We start from the raw sequence: 7112 nt of genomic DNA on the forward strand, positions 1-7112 counted from the left end.
GTGTCTCTGAAATTTCAGGCATAGGTTGAGGGGATACTTGTGCATTATCCCTTTTTCCTAGTTAAATATGTATTTTTAGTGGCAATTAACATTTTTTGTATATGTCTCGAAAGTTTTTAGTGAAACGGATTCTAATTACAGTTAACTAATGTCAGTAAAGACTTTAACGTTGTTATGTTTATAACGTTTGCTAGTTTAAAATCTTTATCTTAAAAAAACACTTCTCATGTCAAAGTAATCCAAAAAAAAAAGGAAGAATTATTCATTCAAATATCAATTTGACTAATTTCTGAAACAACGCTTACAAAAATGATATTATATAACAGAAACATATTCAATCTCATTATGCAGTACTAAAAAATAACAAGGTAGATAAAATGACTAAAATTAACCAAAAAAAAAAAAAGAAGTGTGTTATTTGGTCTTAGAACAGTCAACATGTGGACTAATCTTGAAAGGAACATTGGCCTTACATATTCCAGGGACTTTAGCAGCACGGCTGACTGGACCTGGGGTAGCGCTAGAAACAACGCTCTTTATGCATTTGCAAGCGCTCTGGCGGTCAGCTATTGTACATGCACCATTGAGCATAGATTTAATTTCATTACAACACTCTGATGACACACTTAATCTACCATCTAACACGTAACTAAGACATGGTTCGAGGGTTGTAAACACCGTGTTGCACGTAAGAGTTGCATCCTGAGAAGTCGTGGCTGTAATTGTAGCCATGACCACCGCGGATGCAAATTAGAAGCATAGGAAATAGTTGCTTGTTTAGCATTATTGGGGAAATGGCCATCGATTTGTAATTTGCTAATCAATCAATGTAGACGCCAAAGATGTGATACTTGACGAGTTAAGTTGGGCCATATATATCAGAGACACCAAAGGTATTCGTCAAACATGTGAAGTACGAAACGAGTTGATATATATTGTAGGTTTCATATTAGACGGTTCGATTTCATAGAATCATTCTTTTAACAATAAAATAGTAAAAGATGATAAATACAAAAATATGAAATTAATATCATATTGTTATGAAACTATATAAATTTAGAAGAAGAAGAAAGTAGGAAGAAGAGAAAAGACTTCTTATTTCTCTTGAAGTATATTCAAGATTCATAGATCTTTCACAAATCCTATTTACAATGAAGGAAAACCTTTTATTTATAGGGAAAACCTTACTTGGTCCCCAGGTAGGATTCCTAACCATATCTTACAAGGACTCCACATAATTAGACATTCACTATAACACAAATATGTTTATAACACTCCCCCTTGAATGTCGGTAGATTATGTGCCCCGTTAAAACTTAACTAGAAAAAACCCAGTAGGATAAAAAATCTAGTGAAGGAAAAGAGTACACATATCTAATAATACGCATCATGGATGCCTCATTAAAAACCTTACAAGAAAAACTCAGTGGGACAAAACCTTGTGAGGAAAAAAGAGTACATCACGTATTAACTCCCCTAATGACAACATCAATTTAGAGACTAGAATCTTCGTTTTCCAATCTTGTGCATCATCTTCTTGAAAGTTGTAGTTGATAGAGACTTGAGGAATAAATCAACAATAATGTTACTTGAACATACCTCTTGCATGTTGATATCACCATTCTTGGGAGCTCACGAGTGTAGAAAAACCTTGATGAAATATGTTTTCTTCTATCTGCTTTTATGAATCTTTCCTTCAGGGTCAAAGATTTCTGCAAGTTCCTTACTTCAACTTCTTTAAGCAAATAATCTATTGCCAAGAGTTTCAATTCTAGTCATCAACTTGCGTAATAATACTTGTATATGCTCTATGCATTTTGAATCTATTTAATCCTTATGAGGATGATAAACAAGTTTTCCAAAAACTTGTATATGCTTTAGATTTTGAACCCATTGGATATTTTCATATCAATTTTGTTAAGTAACAACATTCAATATTAGATTTATGACATCTTCTAGTGCCTAGATTGCAAGTCAAATAAGTTTTACGCTTACAAGGATGCATCATTCCACTTTTCACTTGATAATTATTTCTACACAAGCATGCTTTAATAGATGTAGAATTCATATTCTCATAATCTTTTACAATATTGCGCGCTATTGTATCAAAGATATCGTCAACAATATACCATTTTGTATCGATTCACAACACGACAAAACATATTGAGATCTCACCACTTCATTATTTTTAGGTAGCTACCCCTCTCATGAGGTTTCATAAAGTGTTATGTCGTAGGCTCTCCAAGAGCACATTGTCTCCGTATTATGATCATTTTGATTCTTTGATCCTCCCCCTTTTTCAAGGATTATTTTATTTAGAATTTATTAGTCTATCATGCTTCATGCATGTCGTAGACTCTATCTTTAAGGGACATTCAATAGGAGTATTTACAACTTTTGTGTTGCTTCTAATCTCCCTCTTAGGTTAGACAAACTAACATATATCTCAATCTTTGGAGAATCTATCCTTGTGCATCAATGTATATTCATTGATTATATACCACATGTCAAAATAATCAGATGAAAAATATTTGGTCCCCGACCATAAATCAATTGAAAGAAAATTTGATCATAATTTATCGGTCTGATGCGTACAATTACTTTTGTATGCAATATCGTATTTCATATCAGCATATGAAGCTTTATTTTCATAAATAATGATTTTACTATTTGAGACATTTAGTGTCACATCATCTTGAGTATTTATCAATATTATCAAGATAAATTGTATTGATTACATATTCTGAAATTGTGCTCTTAACTCAATTATTTTTGCACAAACAATTTTGTGAATGTCAAACTACTGGTTGACAACAAACGCACATGTGATTATCTTATAAATGCATCTTTTTATCATATCACATGATAGGAAAACGGGCCCATATTTACCTTTTATACTTTTCAGAATTTAGGGATTTAGTCCCAACTTTAGTTGATCCAATCAACTTTATCACGAAAACAAGCAACGTAAAGAATTCTGGAAGAATCTTCAAGTTTTTCAATGTATGTCCATTATTCAGTATGCACATCTTTGGGATGACCAAATTATTCATGTCAACTAATAAAATTAGTAGTACTCGTAAACTCCAAGTTTACTACGTCATGTGCCTTTTGCTTTAGTAAATTTCTGATTTACTATTATATGAGTAAATTTCAATTTTATTACTCCAAGAATAATTTTCAGATTTATTTCTTCTCAATTACTTTACCCTTTATGTGAGTCGTGATCTCATTATTCAATGAACTAATCTGAAGAAAATTGTGCATGTAATATATTATTTGTGTCAACATTTTTGCAAACATCAAGTTGCGAGATAATAATAGGCACACATGAGACCATATAGAAGAAACATTTATTAGGACCATTAAATATCTAAACAATCCACTAAGTGGATGACTAGGTCCACAAATATCTGTATACGTTCCTAGAACGCAGAGAATTCAATCTCAACTTTCGTTTATAATGGTCTCATAATTAACTTGCTTCTTAACAAGCAGTATAAGAAAATTCACGTCTAGCATGGTGGCTAATCACCTCATTCACTCTAAAGAATGGATCTGTATTTTTACCATTTATCAAAGGCTCTCATTCATCATGAATGGAACACAATCATCTAAGTACATCAAATTTTGATAACTTAGTACCTCATTCCATATTCATGTGCATCATTTAATCAATTGTCTTCTTTTAGACATTTATGCACTGCTACATTCACTTTGGGGAATGGATCTGATTCAACGAGATATATTTCATGACTAATTTTATCAAAAACTCATTATTTCCCTTAGTCATCATAATATCATCAATATGGTGCATTGAGACTCAAACCCAACGTCTTATGCCATAAATCAATGAGGGACTTGAATCCAACATCTTTCATCACAAAGTATCAAGACTTCTGATGTCTTACCCTCTTGGTGCGATTGGACGTAAATCCATTGTCTTATTCTTTTGGTGCAATATAACTTAAATTCATTGTCTCACACAATGAGGCTCAACCTCAAGCCTTTGAAAATAATTACAATTTTATCACTTTTGATGATCGTTAATATGATTATATATATTATAATTACACACAAAACACTAGCAGTTAATAGATATAGTTTAATAGATCACGTATCTCATGTAGGATTGAAAATATATCTTTCACTAAATTGTGCCTATTTAATTATCAAAATAAATTAAGAAATTTTCTTCCCAATTGATTAAAATTAAACGTATAGAAAGTCGACAAGTCTCTTTAAATACTTACTTTAGATGGTACCTCCAGATCTGTTACATAAATAATTATAACATAAAGATAAATCATACCTTGAAGATATAAGAACTGTATTGCATAACTTATGCAAGATCTCTTTTGCACTTTTTCCGTCTTCTTCATCATTCTTTAAGAATAAAACAATCGTGCTGATAACGTGTTATGAAACTACATAAATTTAGAAGAAAAAGAAAGTAGGAAGAAGAGAATAGACTTCTTATTTCTCTTGAAGTATATTCAAGATTCATAGATCTTTCACAAATCTTCTTTACAATGAAGGAAAACCCTTTATTTATAGGGAAAACCTTACTTGGTTCAAGTAGGATTCCTAACCATATCCTACAAGGACTCCACATAATTAGACATTCACTATAACACAAATATATTTATAACACATATGTATATATAAAAGAAAACCTTCGACCCATCTATGTGGCGCCACCACAAACCAGAATTCCCTTTTAAATTATTTTATTTCTAAAAGTAGCCTTCTCATTTCATGAAAAAATTGTGACTTTTATGAACAGTTGTGACTTTAATGAAGAGTTGTGACTTTTAAGAAAAATTGTGACTTTAATGAAGAATTACGACTTTTATGAAGCGTTGCGACTTTCATTAAAAGTTGCGACTTTTATGAAAAGTTGCGACTTTTATGAAGAGACGTGATTTCTATGAAAGGTTGTGACCTTTCGGAAGGTTGAAACTTTTCCAAATAGTTGTAACTTTTCTGATAAGACATAATAAATATTTGTGCACTGTACCCTTTGTTGTCTATAAATAAAGGAATTTCCTTTCACTTTAAAACAACGGAAATTCTAATCTTCTTCTTCTTAACAACTAAATATTTATGTGTTTTGTTCCTGTTGAGTGGCTCACTGATGATTGCTTATGTTACAGATCTTGATATAATTTATATAGTCATTAAATTATGAAATGATAGGATGTAGTAAATTTCATTTTCTTTACATTATTAATGTTTGTTACCACATAATAATCTTGTATATGAGATAATATAGTGTTTTAATTTTAATGACTGATAGATTTAAAATATTATTTATAAATTCTCTGATATTAAGTTTCCGCGCGAGGCNGAGAAATCTCATATTAAGGGTAAATACACACACTCTTTAATAAAGATGATTCCGTATTTAAAGAGACTCAAACTCGTAATCTCTGATTATAAATGAAAAAACACTTGCTACTCAACTACCATCTTTATATTGGTAAATTAAGCCTTTATATATTATCAACTATGTACCCTTTAACCTCCAATGCATATCCAAAAAATGCTACAAATCACTTTTAAAAACTACTAGTCAGAGCGATAATATAAATTATTAACTCATAAAAATGCCTGGCAGCAAAAAGTTTGGTCAATGTGACCATATGAGCGAACACATGTATTTATTTACGGAATATTTGACGAATTTGATGAGAAACGTGTTTTGTCTAAGTCAGCATATTTGGCAAGTAATTTAAAAAATGTGTAATATTTTTTTTATTTTAAAATAAATTGAATTTTTTCATCCTTTAATTAAAAGATATTAGTTAAAAAGGTAAAAATATTTTTAAAAAATAAAATAACATAGTATGAAATATGTTATTTTACCATTTTAGCCAAATGGATTTTTCCATATAATAATAAATCGAACCTACAAAACTTTTGTATACAGTATGATAGTTGATCATTCGTGGCTAATTGTGGCTATACTCTTTTATTTGGATTAATATCAACAATATAGTTTATCCAATAGTAAATTTTATTCTGATTAAAACTAACACACAATCAAACCTAAACAGAAAATGTTGAATTGAATCCTATGAATCTTTACTTGAGAGGTTCAATCACAATTTAGCATAAGGTGTAGCTTCGCCCTCACGGCCTTTTTATATTACCTATTATAATATGAATTAAGTTAATACACATACTTTTTTGAAAAAACGTATTGCCTTGTATTTGAACATTTTTTTTAATCTTCGTTCATTGCTTTTTTTTTTCTATTGATTTTATTTATTTGTTTTATTTTACTGCCTTTTTTTAAAAAAAAAAATTGATTTCAAATTAAATTCAAGTGTCTTGTATTTAAAATAAGGGCAAATGACATAAATAATATACTTTTAGGGCAAAGTGACCATTTTCCCTTGTAAGTTTCTAATGACCAAAATCTCTTAAAAGTTATACAAAGCACGAATACATAATAGGGATGATACAATAAAAAGGTGGCAGATACATTATATATTTTTTGTCACATTTTTGTATCCGCCTTATTTTTTGTCACAATTTTATATTCGGCTCATTTTACATTTTCGTATTCGCCTCATTTTTTATCACATTTTTGTATCTGCCTCTTTTTTGTCACATTTTTGTATCCGCCTCATTTTTACATTTTTGTATCCGTCTCATTTTTTATCACATTTTTGTATCCGCCTCATTTTTTGTCATATTTTTGTATCCACCTCATTTTTATATTTTTGTATCCGTCTCATTTTTTATAACATTTTTGTATCCGCCTCATTTTTTGTCACATTTTTGTATCCGCCTCATTTGTCACATTTTTGTATCCGCCTCATTTGACTTAAAAATAAGGAATTTTATGTATTTTTAAAACTAATAAGGGATAACGGTAATAAATGAACTTAAGGGAGAAACTTTTGTTATTTTTCCAAATAAGTGAATTTTGGACCGATACAAAAACAAGTGAAAAAAAGTCAAATAACAAATAAAAAAATAAAACGTACAAATGAAAGGACATTTAATCAACAATAAAGTTTAAAAAGAGGAGAGAAATAAATGTTTTACAAAAAAAAATATATAAGAATGATAATAAAGCGGAGCGAGTTGCATCATTTGCGT

At 30.0% G+C, this 7112-nt stretch overlaps 1 pseudogene; it reads right to left on the bottom strand.

Annotated features, from left to right (window-relative positions):
- Nucleotides 1-271: 271 nt before the first annotated feature.
- Nucleotides 272-803, bottom strand: LOC107006918 (annotated as a pseudogene).
- Nucleotides 804-7112: the final 6309 nt, after the last annotated feature.

This window comes from Solanum pennellii, chromosome 12 (assembly GCF_001406875.1).
Source record: "Solanum pennellii chromosome 12, SPENNV200".
Classification (NCBI taxonomy): domain Eukaryota; kingdom Viridiplantae; phylum Streptophyta; class Magnoliopsida; order Solanales; family Solanaceae; genus Solanum; species Solanum pennellii.